This window comes from Passer montanus, unplaced genomic scaffold, assembly GCF_014805655.1.
Source record: "Passer montanus isolate IOZ18808 unplaced genomic scaffold, ASM1480565v1 scaffold58, whole genome shotgun sequence".
Lineage (NCBI taxonomy): Eukaryota > Metazoa > Chordata > Aves > Passeriformes > Passeridae > Passer > Passer montanus.
The window spans coordinates 424,523-445,009 of record NW_024370816.1 but is presented as its reverse complement, the minus strand read 5'-3'; positions in this window follow the sequence as shown (position 1 = coordinate 445,009).

The window sequence follows — 20,487 nt, the reverse complement described above, 5'->3', positions numbered from 1 at the left end:
ACAGAATCCACAGGAAAGTAAAAAAAAAATAAACTTTGTCATAGGAATTATCTAATGTAAAAAAAAATAAATCAATAACCTAAGATAAAATTGGAATCCATAGTGTTTTCTTTTCACTGTAAATGTGCTTGAAATTAATAATGATTTCATTATGTTATTTATGTTAATATATCTTTTATTTTCATGCTGACAATACGTGAGACCATATAATAAATATCTAGGATATAAATGTAATCCCTTTTTGCTTTGTTTTCATTTAATAGAATAAAGCTACATGATCAGAGAGATAACATTTTCAAGAAAATTATCTGCAGGTGATTAATTTTGCTACTAGAGCAATCTCTTGTTCCCACTGGAGTTCACTTAATGGGAGCAGCTTTTATAATGGATTAGGTGACCAGATGAGTTAATTCTGTGGCTTTACATGTTCAGAGTATCACAAATCAGATTAAGAATTGAAAGTATTAAATTTTGTATCTGTAAAACCACTGCAAGATTTATTAAGATCCTAAATAGAAATTCAAAAGGAGTTACAGGTTCAGAAGATAAAAGTTTAAATTTGGCTTATTCTCTTTGAGAACAGTGAATTTTGAAACAATGTATTGAGCCATAAGGTTTTCAAAAGCTGCTCGTATTTGCTCTTGAACAATATTCTGAACACCAGAATCATTTAAATGCTTCTCCGAATGCCTTAAATTTATAAAGTCTTGTAATTTGTTTATGAAGACAGCTTACCTGCATTGATTTGTTGAATATTCAGCATCAGAAAATCCTTTGCCATTTTGTTTAGCCTGCATAATAATGACTTTTGCTTTCCTGGTAGGGGCTTTGAAGTAATTATAAAAGGATAAACCCTTATTGGTAATCTATATCTTTGGCAGAGTTCTGTTGATTTTAACTGAAAAACAATGACAAAAAGGATATTAGCTCCAGTGAACCAAATATTTGCAATTAAATCGGAGGATTGGGGAAAGGCTTAGCCCTAATGAGGTGAATAGTATGGATTACAGGATCTACATTTTGTCCAATTAACTTCAGAATCTTTGTATTTAGACAAAATAATGCTTAGGGTAGATAATGGCTAATAATTGTCAATCTTAGGTGAAATGGTGTTTTGACAGTATTTCAATATCAGGAATGCTCAGGATATGAACATTCTATATTGTGTCAGGAACGTTCACTGGAGCTGTTGGGTAAATGAGGAGTTCCCTGTGGGTGCTGCAGCCCAGACTGTGGGAAGCCTTTGCCCTGGCACACGAGGGGTGGCTGCAGCTCAGTCACACTGATGGGAATGGAAACAGCCTCTGAAAGAGCTCACATCCCACTCCTCATTTATAACCCTGGCAGTACAAGGCATGCAAGAAACAGCAGAACTTTTCTTTGGTCCTTTATTTGCTGGACACTAATCTGCCGCATGAAAAGACCGACCACTTAATTTGAGTCTAACAGTAACAGCCAGTGAGAAAATTATTTGTGACAAACTCTTTTCTCCTTGATAGGTCACTCCTTGGAGATGCTGATTCCCGTTTCTTCCTTCATCCTCTGTGCAAAATAATGTTTGGGGGTTTTTTTGTTCATTTGTTTGTTTTCTAAAGGATAAATTCATACAAGGTCCTGCGTTCTTTTTAATAAGTCAATCTTCTCAAAGCATTAATTTTTATTGTGCACAATAATATTTACCTATATGCAAGAGAACTTCTGTAGTAGCTAAACTTTGTGAAGGTAAAATCTGTTGTTGAAGATACATGTATTTTCTTTTTCAAGTGAAAACCCTGAAATTTTGCACATATGAGCTCCTAAAATGCCATATGACTGAAATTAGTTACAAGGAAGCTGAAGAAATGTAGGAAACTGGAATCTTAACCATGGAAAACAATCTTTCCAAACCTCCTGATAATTATTGTAGACCTGAATAATTTGCCAATTTTTGCTCTCCCTTGAGATGTTTTTAGACATCCTTTAAGCATGGATTTGATTCAATGTGCATATATGCAGATGGTGATACTATGATATGGTGTTTCTCTTGCTGTGTTGAGAATTCCAATATGAATGAGTATTATTTTCAGTTGCAAATCTCATATACAAGAGAATAATTGTTTAAGCAAACTTCTCCTAAATAATGGTAATTTTAAAAAAGAAAAAAAACCCCACTCTTTGCTCTATATCTGGAAGATGCCTGAATATTCTACAATAATAATAAAAGAATTACACATAAACTTAATTTAGGCAGAATTATAGTGATACAGAGGCAACTTCACCCAGTATTACCTTCTTTGAAGAGCTTACCTAGTCTGCCCAAGATATGAAAGGAAATTTTGAATAGTGTTCTATCCAGTGGAAATCCCTAATAATTTTATGTATAATTATAACAGAATAGCAATTAGCAATTAAATAGACTGAAATTTATGTTACCTTATGGTGTTTGGATTGTGGATTTTTAGTTTTTTAGGGGAGGGTGTGTGTTAAAATTTCATGCCTAAGATTGATTTTGTTTATAGAAATTGGCTTTCTGAGATTGCAAATGGTTGCCTGAAGGAAGCTGGATTTGTTTTCAGCTACACACAGAATATAATAATGAAAATATAACCAAGAGTTAATGAATGTTCAACGTATTAAAGAGATCAAAGAATAGCGTGGTGAAATGAATTTTTCGGATAATGTTTTTTTCTGTTTTCTTGGCTGATTACTTGTGAAGGTAGTTAACACACAAAGGATGAGCCATTGCATAATTAATTTATAACTGTAATGCTGCAAATACTCTAAACAAAACTGTAAAATTAGAATATTAATGTATGCAGTGTTGATTATGTCAAATTCTTTTTTGCCCAAACCATGTAATTATTTAATGCTCTATTTAGCTGTGACTAACTCTAACTCTGAGTGATTTAAAGTGTTTATAAATACTTGTCTGTGATTTTTTTTTAATAATTTTATTATGTTGAGATGATTTTAGGTACCTTGTTTAGGCCTTGGTAAATTCCTTATGATTTATTTTATATCATCCCAGTGGTAGCATGCCATGAGAGTAAAAAAAAAAAAAAAAGGATAATTGTTTTTTCTGCTAGAAACAATTTATTTAAACTTTTCTAGTTTTACATACATATCTTAGGTAAGCTGCAGCAGTATTGGCCTGGTATGTTTCAGTGGTGCTTTTAACAGTTGTCTCAAAACTTGTGCTAAAAGCATCAAATAGTCTTGATATTATTAAATAAACAAATTTTACAAATCTACACAAATATTAAGCCAAACAAGACCATAATGCTTAGGCAGAATATTTTGAACTGCAGCACCTCTGCAAAGTACACTTTAGTGGCTGCTTTTTTCTCCAGTCCCATAAATAATGTCTCAACTTTTAAATTTGCAAAAACTTGTTTTACCAAGGGATTTCTGTTATGTACTTCAGGATCCAATTAACCTGATAAAGGTACCCTGAAAGAAGACTCCCAAACTGCTAAGCAAAATTTGAATTAATTATTAAGGCCTGTCTAATTAGATAGCATCATTTCTATTTTGACTTCTCTTTTCAAATGTTTGCAATGTAAATGTTCCAAATTGCTTTCTACACATCACATCATAAATATTCAGATCATCATTTGAGACCTATTCTCAGTTTATTCTCTTCAAAATGATTGCAAAGTGCTGAAATGTTTTCCTTATCCAGGCAGAAAACAAAACAAAAATAGCAGGACTTTTTTTCAATAAGGTGTGAAAGAAAAGACTCAGGATTTTAAACACCATCTAAATAATTCTAGTGCCTGTAATGTTGCAGAATGCACTATGCAAGACTTTCTTTAGCAAATTAGGTTCTGTTTTTGATCTGGAAATAGGATGATGCATACAAATGACATCCAATGGTAATTAATTACTTTGGGATGTTCTTAAAAATTTTCAATATTAGATTATGAAATACCTCAGAGAATAAGGGAATATTTGCCGTGCATTCTGCTATAGCTCTGCTCTTGTGAGCTTCATTAAAAGTATTGTTTAACGTCTACAATGATCATAAATGTGAATGGCAATGCAAATGATATCCCTTTATTGTGGAAAGGACACTGTTCCTGTTGTCAATAGCTGAAAGCTGGTTAATCTACACCTTCCCACCCCTGGGAGAAGGGTGAGACATCATTCTCCAGCTGAGACTTTTTGTGCTGATGAGCTGAGGAAAGTAATCAGGGGACCATCAAAGATCAGGAGTTTTCCTGTGAAGAGAGGAGTCCAACAAAATTCAGAGTCGGTGAGATGGGGCATTTTTAATCAAATCCCATCCACTGGTGACTTCTCTGCTGTGAGGTTTATCTCTGGTTCCTGTTCTTTTTACACTTAGGCAGCATTTTCATCTGTTCAGGATTTTGAGGAGCATCCAGCTGCTGTTCCAACTGAATATATGGAATAACTTATGCGAATAGATGTTTGCACATCTGAAAATAAACACACCACACATGTATGTTGCTGTCAGGGGGCTGGAGATTGTTGTGATGGGAGTTTCAGAAAACTGACAAATTGGGCAAATTGTGAAATTGTTCAAAATCTTTCTAGTAGTCATTTTTCATGTTAAAAAAGTAAAGAGATTAATTTTTTCCTTTTAAATGTTTATATATGCAATAGGATATAAGCCAGCATGATTCAGAAAATAAAATGAAATTATTCTAGAGAGAAAAGTTAACCACATAAGAAATATTGCTCTTGGGTATGATCAAAGTGAATATTTCATCATGGGAATATGTAACTGAGAAGGCAGTGGCATCTTCCTAACATATACCAAGTGCTACTGTGAACTCAAATCATTATTAAAAGGATTCCCACCCACATTTGTAGGAACTTTTGAAGGCTTGAGTTTGTAGGATGTGTCATAGTCAGAGACATCCTCTTTGGTTTTCTCTCTCTGAAGGGCAAATTACTTCCTCAAACACTTTTAGCAAAGTGAGATGAATTAATAGACCACCTTTTGAAGAAAATGAGGGGTTAAAATAGACAGCAGTAGTTCTAATATTCAGGTCAGCATTCAAGCATTTTACAAATGTATATGCATAGTTCTGGAATTTTATTATATATGCAAGCTCACAGTTTTTTATTCTTTTGTGAAGCTGAGGATAAAGAGTTTGGTGTTCAATTTTTTAAAACAAAAATATATTTGTTGATGATGGTGCTCTGTTACACTCGTTCTCAAACAGTTGCTTCTGCTCCTTGAAAGGGCACAGAATGGCTCCTTTAACAATTAAAAACTCATTTACTGAACAGTTGCATCATGAAATTTGAACTAATTAATACATTGTACAGAACCCTGTCCTAAATGTCTGATTTCTGTAACATTAAGCAGAAGAGGTACTTTGTTCTACCTTAGATTTTGCAATACAGCTCCTTTTTTTTTTTTTTAATACAACAAAACTTTGGTTTCTTTATTAACTTTATAAATCTGATTTTGTCCTTATTCGTTGTTTGTATCTCAATGGTTTTTTTTAATTTTATATTTGAAGTGCTGTAACAAAACTTTGGTTTCTTTTTTAACTTTATAAATCTGATTTTGTCCTTATTCATTGTTTGTATCGCAATGGTTTTTTTTAAATTTTATATTTGAAGTGCTGGTTCAGTTTTCATAAAAGTCAAGTGGAAATATGACCTGAACTTCAAGAGGGCTGAGAGTCAACTCTTAAACAAGTAAAGCATTAAGCAAATGTGTATTTAAAATGCCATACAAATTCCATCTGTTTTACTATTGTGAAGGTTTTTTCCCCATGAGTAAATATTTTTTCATATAACATTAATTTAAGCCAATTAAAATACCGTTTGAGTGTTCTAGCAGACTTAAAGCAAGAATTTACATTTCCTTATTAAACTAAAGCCTAAGCGGTCACCTCGACACTCGGGATTTATTTTTTCTGTTTTTCAAGCTGCAGTTTTATTTAGTCATGTCTGCACATGTCCATAAAATTTTGTTACAAGGTGCATGTGTTCTTTCAAGGTTAATTTTTATTTTGCTGCCCCAGTCTATCAGGTCTAAACAAAACATTTTTCCAGCACTTAGAACAGCTCTTCAAATCGCCACAACCCTGAAAGACTCTCTTCAATTTATAACAGATTCTGGAAATATTTGAGGTGTTTCTTGGTAAAAGAAAAAAGCATTATCCATGCATTCTTCCTCATGGTGTTTGTGTCTGAGCTAGGCCAGAGATCAGGGAATTGTGTTTGCAGTAGGATTTTGGTGCAGTTATCCACCTGCCATTTCTGTAGGGCTTCAACATCCACTTGTGATGAACACGAATGCTAGCAGGTGAATGATTTTCATATAGGTGGTTTAGTTAGGTTTGGGGAAAAACATATGGTAGAGGTTGCTCTGGACCCTTTGCTGATGAATAACTGTGATTCTCACTATTTTTAGAACTGGTTACACAGGGTGAGTTTGATTGACACATTGTCAGGTCCTGCATATTTCACAGCTACTGAGGAGGAGAAAAATGAGAAAATACTTGCAGACTTCAAGAACTCTCACTGTGGTCTTTGGTTAATTTTACAGTTCTAAATACTGTGGTCAGCCAGGCTGGGAAGGTGGATTGATTGCCTGCTCCATGCTTGCACAACAGCAAATTTGAAAGAGAGACTTTGGTATCTTCTTCCCAAGTATTCACCATGCAGTGCCCCTGAACCCAGGAACTGGGCACGGGCCTGTCTGAGGATTGACATCTATGGGCACATGTTTATGCAGGTCTGTCATGCACCCACTTCCATGTCCATGTCATCCTCCAGCTCTGCTATCAATCCAATTTCCTGATGACCAGAAACTGCTGCTGTTGTAGCTGGAACTCCTAGGCTCGTGACCAGCTTTCAGCAGCTTTAAGAGCTGGGTGGTTAAACTTCATTCTGAATGTTACCCTCTTTGTAGTACTGCTGCTGGGCATTTGAAATACTATGGGTGGAATGATCTTCAGTGATTGTATTTCCTTCCCTTATTCTTATTTTCAGTTTAGTGCTTAAGCTCTTAGTTTCGTTCCCACTGCACTTCTCATGCCAATATCACTGTTGGTTGTTAAATGAGCAGCTCTCACTTCCACTGGTCAGTAATTACCACAGGTTAAATATAAACAAATTGGGGATTTTTTTTTCTGAAGTATCTTTACAAGTGCTAAAACTAAAACCTCTCTAACATCTACATTTTAATCAAGAGAAAACATTTGAATGACCAGTAAATCTCCTTTCCTTGTTAATAAAATATCTTCCATTACAGAAAAATGAACCCACAGTCACAACTCGAAGATATGATCATGTTGTAGAAGGTGAAGATTTGCAGTTATAGGTGACAGTAAAAGTAGAATTTTTTCTGGCACTTGTTGACCTCTCTCTATTTGCCCTACTGGGACGTGCTCCTTATGCTTTCTTGCAGCCAACATCAGAAACAGCTCAGACTGTAGAAAATCTCATTGATTGACTCTCTAAGGAAGGAGTGATCAGATCGGATCATCCCAGTGGCTGGGTTTGTGTTTTCTGGGTGGGTCTGTGCTGGAATTTCAGTTTATACCCAGTACTGCTCTCTGCAGTGGATTTCTTGACCATTCCCATTGTAGGTGGCCCCGGGGCATTCTGAAAGGGATTTCTTCCCAATGCCATTAGCCCAGAAGGTGAGAGCAGGATGTGCCAGCAGGGGCAGCTCCTGTCAGCAGCAGATCTGTCTGGGGTGCTGCTGTGTGGGCTCTGGTTACTCAGCAGCAATAATCTCAGTCTCCAGGTCAGCTCCCATTACACAGCACTGCTTGGCAATGCAGACGTGACTCCATGAAGTTCTATTTTTTATTTTTTTTTTAAGCCGTTGTCAGCTGCAAATGAAGATAGACTGTGAGTCAATTCTGCTATCGTGTCAGTGAAGATAACCATGAAATAAAGGCTTCCTGGGGGAAGGAGAAGCCCTAACTGTTACTATGACAGAGCTTCATATTTTCATTTAAGTATTTTCTTTGTTGAAAATTGCATGCAAGGATATTCATATGCATCACATGGTGCATTCTCCGTGTGGCTGTGTGACTTCATTTGTAGTCTCTTCCACCTCATGAATGGTGTGTACACACCACGTGAAATGGGAAATAGCAGTAACTAATGGGCATTTTTGTAGAATAGCAGAATAAATAGGCACATAAAACTTTGCAGTGGTTACTGCTGCCTTTCAGCTGTACTGACTCACTAGGGTGCACTTCCAAAGAGAAATGTGGGGTCCAGAAGTAAGCACACAAAGTATTTCTATGTTTGTAAAATTACCAAGGCATTGTTGTGTTGTTTTGGTGTGGTATTTTTCATTTGTTTTTGTAGTTATTTTGTTTCTTTGGAATATTTTTGTTCAGTTTTGTTTCACTTTCTTTTTGGAATTCTGTTTAACTTTCATCACTGTGAAAGTTTCTTTTTCCTCTCCAGAATAAAAATATTCTTAATTTGCAGACTCTTATTTTCTACCTAATTTCGAGATCTGAGGTTTTCAGTGCCCTTCTTTCTAAATCTCATATTTAACTCGATGGCATAACTATTTGCAGACTCTTATTTTCTACCTAATTTCGAGATCTGAGGTTTTCAGTGTCCTTCTTTCTAAATCTCATATTTAACTGGATGGCATAACTAAACAAAACAACAATAACAAAAAAAGAATCTCTGAGTGTTTGGCAATTTTTTTTATGAAGCTAGAGGTGCAGAGGAAAATAATCTGCATTTTCTATTTTTGCAGATTAAATACTCAATACATACATCACCTCAATTTGCAAAGAAAGGGATAGTGTTAAGCACATTTTCCTTTGATTCTAGTCCAAGATTGATAGACAAGGGAAAGTTATTAACAAGAAATATAATGCACAATTGTTAAAAATATTTGCTTAAGAAATTCAATATCCCTAAATGTCATTGTTGTCTCTGCAAATGAGCATGACTCTGGGTAAAACCTGTTGCTGTGCTCTGGGCACGTCCTACGTGCTGTGTCTCCAGAACCACCTGAAGGCAAGTGTACAGATAGCTTGATCAGAGGGTGGACTGCAGTAGAAAAAATACATATAAAACTCACAGTAGAAATCACTTGGTCTGAAAGTGCTAACTACTTCTGGGAGCATCAGAAGAAAGACATTTTCCATGCCTTTAAGTGCATGATCCAAAAATGTCATTTTAATGCTCTTTATAGTGGCTATCACATAATCCAGTTAAATATTTGAGCTTTGTGAAGGTCTTTGTGCTGTTGTCTATTATATATTTATATTAGTCCCTGCTTCTATTTTTGAATTACTTAATTTTTTTTAATTTTTGGTTTGCCATTTCCTTTCTGGATTATTCTCTGGCTAGTTGTGCTACTGCTTCTAGAACAAAATCTCCTGTATAGTTTTGAGATTTTGTTTCAGTAGAAACAAATGAGAAATGCTGGCTTGTACTTGTTTTCTTTGGGAAATGCTCCATTCAAACAGGTATGGAGTACCACAGAAAAGCAGTAAGTGCAGGCTCTATTTTAAAACACCAGGAGACTGAAAAAACAGAGTGAAAGTTCTGTCAATATATTCCAACTAAATGCTACATAAGAACTGATTTATCTCTAATAAACTCTGCACTTTAAGCTTGGAAGAAGGAAAAGTTAGAGTGGGGCTGTAGAAAGAACATGTTAAAATTGTATGTACTGTGATGTCTGGTATTTTCCAGGAGAAAAAGAAAGTCACACTTAAATAGGATTGAGAGATAAAAGAGAAAAATTATTTGAAAAGGGAATGTGTTGCTGTTTGTATTTTCACTTCATTCACTGTCTGTTTTGTTCACTTGTAAGGGGCACATTGCACTGATAATACTTGAAGAATACTGTTGTTGCTACAAATAACAGCAGCACTGACACTGTGCTTGACCTGCACGTGCTGATTCTGTGCTGCTTGCTCCAAAGCCAGCCACAAACAGGGAGAAAGGTCTGCAAGCAGAAGCTGACATGCTAAAGGTGTACCTGGGTGTTAATTGAGAGGAAAGCAGCCTCCTGATATGGAAGCTTTTTAGGTGATCATTGTGGCGCAGCAAATGCAACAAGTGAGTAGGACTCATGCAGTGGCATTCATCCAGGACTGTACATGGTTTCTCACTTTCAACAAGAAATTACTACTTGTTTGGTTTACAAACTTTCAATTTTTCTTTGCTAAGTTATTTTTTTAAGAAACTTACATTAACACTTAATAATGATACTTGAGTTTTGTGCAAACACAACCAAATATATCTGGCTGTACTTACTGCAGTTTACTTATCAGGGACCTACAGTGTTGGTCTGTGGAAATTGTTTTGAATTATGTGGACTGGAAGAAAAATTGTTCCTTACCTGGTACCAGTGCAGCTCATGATGTCTCATCTCTAATCTTTTTGCTTTCTCAAGCCTGATGTGAAATTCTGGAGTTGGTCCTTTGAAAATTTTCAATTTTCAAAAAAGAACCTAGCTATCCATAACCCAGATTTAAATTTAAGAAAATGTCTTGGGGTTTTTTGGCCTATATGTTTTTCTTTTAATTTCTTGTGGTAATGAGGCATTATACTCATCATCACGTAAAGATGAATTCATTTCTCTTACTGCTAAAAGATCAGCTTCATGGAAGTTGTTATTGCTGGGTGTCTTTTGTTTACAGTTTTTTAATTAAGAACTACTTGAATATGAGGAGTTTTGCTTAGGTTGATGACAGGAGAAAGTTGCAGAGTTCTAGTGGAGTGCCAATTAGAAACATAATTTGACTTCTTCATAATGACAATATCAAATTGTTTCAGAGGTTCCCTTCTGTTCAGTCATTTGTTCTCAACCTTGTTTTGAATTCAGACAAACAAATGTACTCAAAATTTTTCACTTAAAAACAACAGTTAATGCTTCTTGAGACCAAGCTGCTGCCCAAAGGAGACTTTTAATTCAGTCAAGGACTGTGGGTGCAGTCTGCTCCCCATGAAGCCATTATATAACTCTCCCCTCACCTCCCATACACGTCTTGCTGGGTCTGGCTGGGGTGTTTTTTGTGTTTGTGCTTTTTGGTCGTTTTCTTTTTCTAAGCTACCATTTGCACCCCTGGATAATTATAGGACCTGGGTAACTACCACCAAAGGGTATAACTCAATTTAAAGGAAAAAATATGTTCAGGCTCCTACGTTGCAGATGGTCACGCTGGGCTCCTGAAGGCCTCTGTGGCATTATGTGGGCTATTCTAGAATGGGAGCCAAACATTGTTACTGATTTGAGACCTAAATGATTATTTAAATTTAGGCTGAGGAAGAGATTAATTTCTCTTTAAAGTATGCTGTCAGAATTAATGCAGGTTCATTCTTTTCTCTGGTGTGCTTTCTTGTTGGAGGAGACCATCTGTTTGTCTAGGGAAGCCATAAAATAATATTCGATGTGAGATCTGCACTGAAACCCTGACATCTAGCAACTGCAGTTAGGAGAATTATCTAAATGTGCCTAATTCATTTATATTTTAATTCCAATCCATCAGTGTCAGATAAAATAAGTTATTTTTTCTTCTATTCCTGGGTGGCACCTATAATAGCTTAATGTTGTCTGAATAGTAAAATGGTAAGTTTTGAAGTCTTTCTGCAAGCCAGGAGCTTTTGACAAGGGCTGCCTAGATGAAAGATTTTTTAAAAAATTATTAAACCTCTTTATATTTCTGTAGTTAATGATTATATTTAATTTCTTTCAAATGATTTGCCTATCACAGCTGTTGGAAGCCATATGTGAAGAGAATGTGAATTAATGATAAAGCAAAAGCAGGTAAAAAGTTCTGGATGTCAGGACAGTGATGAGACTTGACAAGAAACAGATTCTTTTGGCTGATCTGATTGAGACAGTTTCCTTTTTATGTTGCAAAATTGGAAAAATACATGGAAAAGTAACAAAGCAGTTGTGTGCTGTTGCAGGTCTTCTAATTCGGCTCATCCCATTAAACTGGTGATTGCACCATTCTTTCAAAAAGTACTTAAGTTGCTTCTTTCTTTGCAAAGATTGATTACCAACCTTCAGAAATATGTGGCTCAAATACATGGTTTACATGGCACCCCTAGACTTTATCTTAAGCATTTCTTAAGGATTTATATATATAATGAAAGCTTTTTGTGATTTTCAGAAAAGATGTCTTTGCTAGTGTCAGGGAGGTTCTTTTAGGATGATCCAAGTTTTCTGATATCTGAGTGTTGTTAAAGTGTTCCTAAGATTAATAAGTGGACAAGTCATGACATCATATTGTTTTCTACAGGGGTTTGTATGATGATTTCTTTTAAATAAAATAATTTTTTAAAAATTTAATTTGTTTCCTTTCAGGTTCTATTCCACTACCTCATATGGTTTCATATTTTTAACTCCTGTTTCAGGTGTGGCATTCCTAAACCCATTGGTCATGTGTGTCTGCTGGCCCTGCCAAACAGCAGCAGAGACACGTGCTCAGAGGCTGTGGCCTGGGATCAAACATCAGGGTCCGAGGCCAGGTCTCCAGAAATAACCTGCAGGGATTATCTTCCTCTTGAGGTACTGTCTTCATATCTTCAAACTAATTTTGCCTAGGATATACCAGAGAATATGCCGTGTGTTTCTTCATAGCCTCTCAGATAAAGTGTGACAAAAATACAAAGTCCATAGTCCATTTACTATAAAAGTTCATATTTTAAATGTAACAAAGCAAAAATTTGCCCTTTTATATTGCACATAAATGGCAAACTATTTCTGGAATGTAACTCTTCTTAAGGCTCCCATTTGAATTCCATTTATTTTTACTAATCAAGGCTTGCCTCCTTAAAAGGGCATTGATGTAATTATCAGCCTAAACATGGATGAAGATGTGGCATAAAGTGATTTCATAATTTGCAATGCTGCTTGAGCATATTTGAAACAACCTCACCACTTTGGGCTAAGCTGGGTTATGATTTAGGCCTTCAGCAGTTTGCAAGGAGTCATGAATAAACAGGAGTGAAGTAATAAACAGGGAAAAAAAGAATTCTGTCTTGTTTTATGTCTGCTTTTGATCTGCTATTGACAGAACAAAGGCATGTATTGTAACTATATCCTCTTTTGGACAGGAAATGAAAATATGACAGCTACATCACAGATTAATTCAAGAACTGTTAATCAGTTAAATATTTTTGTTGCTATTGCCTCAGACTCAGGTGTTTTCTTCATAATGCCAAAGGCTTTACACAAATTTATTTATATAAAATATTCAGTGACAAATCCTTTAATCTGAATATTTCATTTTAATTTTTTTAGAGGAAAGTTTATACCACTTCATTAATTTGCACTCAGCAAACCCAGAGGTTCTGACTTCTGTTTTGCAAGAGAAAACTGAAGTATATTTTATCTGTTGGTATGCTAAGCTTCTTTTCTTCCCTTGTCTCTTTACTGAAAGTAATACAGCTATTCTTGCTATAAAATATCTTCGTGTTACTGGGGAGCAAGTGTGACAAGAGGCTTTGTTCTGAGGTTCTGAAAATGAGATTGATTTTCAGTAACTGGCTAATTTGCTAGGAGCATACTAAAGCTCCTCAAATAGATATGGTTAACCTAGAAAAAAGAATATGATGAATTCACAGAGTTTTGGTTTTAATTTTCTGGCTTTTGTGTGCATGAGCAAAGATTTGTTTTCTGTGAATGTAAGCACAGCTGACAGCAAGGTTTGAGAGGCAGACTCATAGGTATTGTGTCATGCCATGGTCTGCTGGTCATCCTGGTCAGGGCAGCTGCCTCTTCTTCCTTCTGTGAAAGAGGAGAGATCTGTGCTCATTTGGGCCTCCCTCTGAGATGAACTTGGGATTGTGTCAGGACACACAGCTGGTTTGGGTTTAGAAGGACCAAAAGTTGGCTTTGATTTTGTTTGCTGTTCCACCAAGGAATAGCAAAGTTTGTAGTTTCTTGAATATTCTGACAGCTGCCTCTCAAATGTTTTTCTACACTGTTGTCTTCATGAATGAAAGGAGCTTTCTGTAAAAAAGAAAGACAGCTGTTAGTCTCCTTTAAGACTGCAAAGAAATCCTACAGTGCCATGGCAGCCTGACAAACAGCACTAGCAGAACCAGAACTTGATTGCTGAGAGAGGAGTCTGTAGTGAGGTGCTGCTCCCCATCAGCCACCAGGACTTTATCCTATGTGCCAGAGTAAAGCCCACTGGCTACTTAAATTCCATTATTCAGTAATATTCATTCTGGCACAAAATAACAAATTGTCCATGATTTTCCTCTAAAAAGTCCACCTAATTTTGTCGGAGAGGTTGTGTAGTTGAACATAGAGCTGTGACAGAAAAAAAGGTCTTTTGGAAAATATATATAGATTGCCTGTTCACTGTACATAAGAGATGCTAAATACATCTTTTGTCATCTATTTCCCTTCTAATAATAATAATAATTTCAATCAGCTGTCCATTTATAGAGGTCATTTGTGCAAGCAAAAAGCTCATTTAGAATTTGTTCATTAGAAAATTGGTTTTAGTCTTTTAGGTCAGAAAGAAAATATAATCATCCCTTCCAAAATAAACTGTCCTATCAATTTCTTGGTTTGCTTTTTATGTACTGTTGGCAAAACAAAAGCATGTGAAATAATTATTTCTTCTGTTAAACATCAAAACATCAGTCTCAGCTATATCGTGCATATAAATTGGAGAATACCTAATTCATCAGTCTCATCTTTTCTCTCTGAAAAGAAATACTATTATTCATTCCATTACCTGCTGCTTCTTTCTACAGTTTCAAGAGCCAAAGCTCAGAATATGATGGTTCAAAATTAACTAGTTCTAGGTTTGTGTCTGGGCTGTTTCTATGTCCTTTTGTATTAGCTTTCTCTCATGTCAGTGTATGTTTCTTCTACCTGCACTCCATGTTATTGTAAATGATGGTTCAAAATTAACTAGTTCTAGGTTTGTGTCTGGGCTGTTTCTGGGTCCTTTTGTGTTAGTTTTCTCTCATGTCAGTATGTTTCTTCTGCCTGCACTCCATGTTATTATAATAAGTTAAGTGATCCAAACTGTAGTGAATTATTACATTTTAAAAAGTCAGTAACCTAAGTGGCTTTATACCCACTAAGCTTCTTTTCTTTGTCTAGTTTTGCCAAGTGAAATACCTATATTGTGTCTAGAAAAGCTTTTCAAATGCTGTACTATTCACCAGATACTTAGGGACAGTACATTTAAACTAGAGTGGATAATGTGTATGCTTTTCTATCCCTTCAGTCAGTGGTTAAGGCAGGAAGTAGCTTTGATAGTGAAAACCAGGGTTTTGTAAAATGCTGAAAGATGGAGAAAGAAGAATGGCACTTCTTTCCTTGCTGTTTCAGAATCCATTTGCTTTTGTATATACAGCAAGGGAGCGAGTTTCCTAAACTGAGAAATGCTTTACTCTAGAAGTGAGGCAGCCTGAGAATCTGAATTGGTAAATTCAGCTTGTATTATTTACATTTTTGCTGCACTCAGAGGATCATCCTAGACCACCCATTAAAACAAATTGATGGGTGTGTCAAGGGAAGGGGTGTCTAATATGCATATACCGACAACTCAGGAGAGCTTGTTTGGCTCTGTATCTCTGTAACTCTCAATTGGTTTGTAGTTTTTTTTGTATCAACCTGTTGTGAATTTCAAAAAATCTTGGTAGGAGACCATTATGTGTCATTAATCTTCTTTTCACTCTACTTTTCTCCCAATATGTTCTGCTACATCTTATCTAAAGTGAAGCCTAAATCTAAGCTTTATAACAGAGTGTGAGATTTATGATAGAATCTTTTTCACAGAAACGCAAAGGGTAGAATGTAGGAAAAAGTGCCTGGAGAAGTGGCTATCACTTAAGTAGATAAAAGGTGGGGATAATGAAGTGTTAAGTACTGTATTTCTTTGAGATAAAATAAATCAGCCAAGGTCCTGTTGAAAAATTTGGGTAAAATTTCATGAGTCAACCATGATAGCAGAAGCCAGTCTGTTGCTTCTACCACTAAGCCTACGTACATAACTGGAGATCTGAATTTTGTGCTCTCTGCCTCTATATCAAGTTTAGTAGAATATTCTGCCATGTGAACTTTGTTTCCTACAGATGATGATTATAAAAACCAGTGCATGTTGACTCCTTCACCTTTGCCTTGGTATCTCACTCCCACTGAGTGCCTAAATACCACTACTTGTTTCTTGCTCTCTGAGAAGCAGTGTGTTGCTAAAGAAGTTTTGTATACTTTCATAATGTCAGAAAATTTTTTTCAGTACAAGTCAGAGCTCAGAAAGTATTCTTCTCTTCACTTTCCAGGCTTGTTTTAGTGTCCGGTGATGATAATAGTAGAATCTTTTTACTGGTTGGATTTATCCAGGTTTGGGTCTCCTTTTTATTTTTTAAACTTCTATCTCAATTAGCCAAAACAGTCAGGTACGCAAGCAGAACCTGCTGCTAAGCAACAAAGCTGCATTACCTGGAGAATAATATTGCACTGCACTGAGTACTGACAGAATTGGCAAATGGTCTCAGAGGAAGGAGATCAGTCCCCATTCTGTTACAAATCTGCAAATACAGATGGTAACAGGGATTAGCAGTCTAGAGGTTTTCTGGCTTAATAATTTACAGATTGTGTCTTTTTAAGAACATGCATTTCAATTGAAGTCAGGCTCATCATTGCCTATAATTTATTAAGTGTTATGAAATCTACAGATAAGCAATTTTGAGGAACACAGGTACAATCTATCAGGCTATGAACATCTAGTTTTGTCTTTATAGCATTAGGACAATTCTTTAGAGAAGCCAAACTTGTAAATGTTGCAATTTCCTAACAGCTGAATTAAAGTCTTTTTAGTTTAGTATCCAGTAATGTGTAAGTCAAAAGTAAAGACCATTTACAATGATAAAATTATCCATCTATGGATAGCAGGTTATTATTCTGCAGTAGATGGAATATCACTGAAGAGGAAACCTGAAAATGTATTTTTCTGAGATTCATTCTGGTAATAGTCCATTTTATGTATTTCAATATATACTACTTTGTAACATGTCATATGCATTTTCATTTTTATATATGAGATTTCTTTAGCTTTGAGGTTGGTCTGAATAAACCTCAAATCCATGTCTTTTCTTTCATGAGTGCCTGTATGATTCCACCTTGCCTTTCTGCAGCCTTGTGTGTTGTACTGGTTAATTGTTCATAATACCCCCAAAATAATAATCTCCCTTAGATATCTTGCTGTGGTCTAAATACCTCTTTTTGGCCTTTCACCAAAGGCTTAGGGACCAGCTAATTTATTTCCCCCAGGAAGAACCATTTAATGTGTTGGCTCAGTCATGATGTGAAAGGAAGATATAGAAAATTTAAGTGGAATTGAGCATCACAAAACAACTGCTAAATATTAAATAAATTAATAGATACTTATAGTTACTTTGTTATGTCATTTCATGCATAGTCAGTGCCCAGTGGAGGATGCCTCATTCCTGTCATGCTGTGTAAGGCACAGAAACAAGCAGTTCTATACCTACTTGAAAATATATAGTCTCTTTTTCTGAAAAAAATAAGCTTAGTGTCTTCAAACTTAGTTCATTTCACTGCTGCAGAACGATCTTTTGAGGCAGCAGGTCCATCAATCTCTCCTGCATTTGGGCAGCCCTTCACATCTGGCCACCAGGGCCAACAGGTGGGAACGGGCTTTGCAAACCGGCAGGGCCCGGGGCCGCCGTGCTCTCCACAGGCCAGCCTAGCTGCTCCCCAGTGCAAGCTGCACAGGGATTCAGAAAATTATAACCCCCTTCTCATAAGTGAGTACTGCAGGAAGCAGCACCCAGGTGTGTTGTGTTTTCCCACGTTCAGTGTTTTCACAAGGCTGAATTGGAGCTTTGTGCAGAAGGTGTCCTGGAAGCATCAGGCATCAGTCCGTGCCTCAGCGGTGGCAGCCCAGCTGTAATTTATCTGACATGCCTTGGTGACTTTCCTCTCAATTCCAAACTAAATGGCTTTCTCACATCATTCAAATGCACAACCAGGTTATCAGTAGCTGCCACTTTTCAGCCTAGCAGCACAAAAAGTACATAAAATGCCACTTGCCCTGAACACCGTTCTTTACGTGCTTCTCTCAGATGCCCAGCAGTGAGTTTCCTGCCTCCTCCTTGGCCCTCTGCTGAATCAAACTCAGAAGCTTTCAGACTAACTGAAGAGGAGCTGAGCAGGAATAATATTCATTATAAGCAGGTCATATGGCATTTAAACCTCCTCTGATATGCAGCCAAATCTATCAGTGTACTCATTCTCCCACAGAAGTGGATACAAATTCTCCTGGTCTAAATGATCCAGCCTTGAAAGCATTGGTTTCAAAGAATTTTAATATGAAGCTTTTCCAAACTGAACTGATTTGTGAGACTCTTTTAGTAAACAAAGTGGGGATCATCAGTCTTCTCCCAAGTATTCAAAGTATTCTATAACATTGGGCTCAGCAGTTCATAGGTCTTTACAGACATTTACTGGTCAGCTGAACAAAGATTTCTTTTTCTGTATTGTTGGTCTTGCCCAGCTGTATTTGTTCACTGTCACAACACCTTTGTTCAGTTTGATTAAGGTAGATTTAGTCCATTCTGCACAGATGTGCTGATAAAGTGTATGTATAAAAGGTGATGTGAAGTAAGGCCTCAGTTTGTTCTGGTTGCAGCCATTGTAGTTTTATTTAATTGATGTCTTTACCATCTTGAGTTTAGTCCCCTCTTTAAGCAGCAGTTTAGGTTGCAGTTAACCATTTTTCCTGTCAGCTATTAAATAAGCATTATTCCCCACCAAAAACTCATTGTTACCATCTTCACATGAAAGCACTCCCAAAACTTGTTTTTCAACCATTTTTGCATGAAAAGCATTCTTGCTGTAGAGCACTATTGGTATTTGAACCAATTTGTTTTCTTCTGTAAGGATTTTTTGCATTTAGTTTTGATTTTTGACCTTTTTCAGAGATGCTAGTTCCTGTTGAGATTATGATTCTGATAGATGGTGACATTCTCTAAGTTGGTGGGGTCACTAAAGGGACATTTTATTGAAACAAACATTGTTTTTTCTTTTATTGGTCCCACAATACACTCTTCAGATGGGCATTACAGGCAGTTGCTTCCAAGCATGAAGAAACATTTCAAAACTAGCAAAACCATTCTGCTTTCAAACAAATTAACATCTCAGCTTTCCTGTGACAAGTTTCTGAAGATGATCATGTGAACAGTACTGCATCCAGTAATTTATTCAGGCCATACAACTTCATCCTTCTGTGTTGTCACAGATGATTCCATATTGACAGCAATGGGCCATCACCACGTTAGTACCATTGTTCTGGGCCAGGAGTGCAAAGTTTTCAGTACATTCAAATGAGCACAAAAAGTATTCAGGACTACAGCCTTCTGTAACCTTGGAAACTATTATATATGTTCATTTGAGAGACAATCACTTTATTACAACAGTGTCAAACCGTTTTGAAGAGAAAGTGAATTGCCCTGTTTCATTTGTTAAAATGCATTTGTATGACTCCTCTGCTGTTGTTATCGCTCAAACTATAATTAATAGTAGTAGTAGTACATTTAATGAACACTTCCTTTTTTTGTAGCACTGGAGAACTTCATTGAACACTGAAGCACAAAGTCTTGGATTCTGTGTAGTCTTGGGAGAGATTGTGCTCCAAGGCCCAATGGAGACAGGTAAAGTTTTTACTTGCTAAATAAATACTTTTCTGAGGGCTTTGTAAGAGGCCTTTATTTGTAGTCAGTGCATGGCACAATTAAAACTGTTTTGAGAAGGCTCTAACAAGTGACTAAATATAAATTGGGAGTTTATTTTCCTGTTTTGTTTCAAAATACAAGTATTAATATTGCACAACATTGATTGCACTATTTTAGAGAGCATGCTTTCAATTTTAAACACGGACATTAAGTTTAGCATTTGTTTAAAATGTATGTATGTCAAAAAACACTGATCTTTTTGAGGTCTGCCCTCATTTTTCAGTGTTACTGGCAGTTATGTATATATGCATCAAGACATGATTATTTCATGATAAAAACCCCCAAACATTTGGCACTCTTTCTTTCTGATTTAAAACAAGAGTGAAGTATGTCTAGAGCTTTGCATAGCTGTAATACATGGTGTGTATCAGAGACAGAATGTCACCACACTGCTCGTTAGCACATGTGGAGTCACACTCTTCTAAAATCCCAGTGCTGGGGCGCCTCTGTGCTCTGTGACTTAACCTCCATTTCACAGCTACACATGGCTGCTGGCAAGGCACCCAGCTCTGCAGGGAACAGCAAAAGCAGCTCTGTGGGAAGGCTGGGGTCCTTTAAAATATGCTGAGGGTTGTTTCATAGAGGTTTTGCAAAGCAAGTGTGAATCTGATGAATGCCAGGAGAATGCAGCTGTCACTGGAGGTACCTTTGAAATGGCACAGTGGGCTTTGCTGTTGGCTCCCTTAGCATCGTGTTTCAAAAGGGGCATTTTGTGCTGTCTGCAGCAAAGACACAGTCTTTGACAGAGTAAGTGTGTCTACAAATGCTTTTGACAAATAACTCATGTTTAAT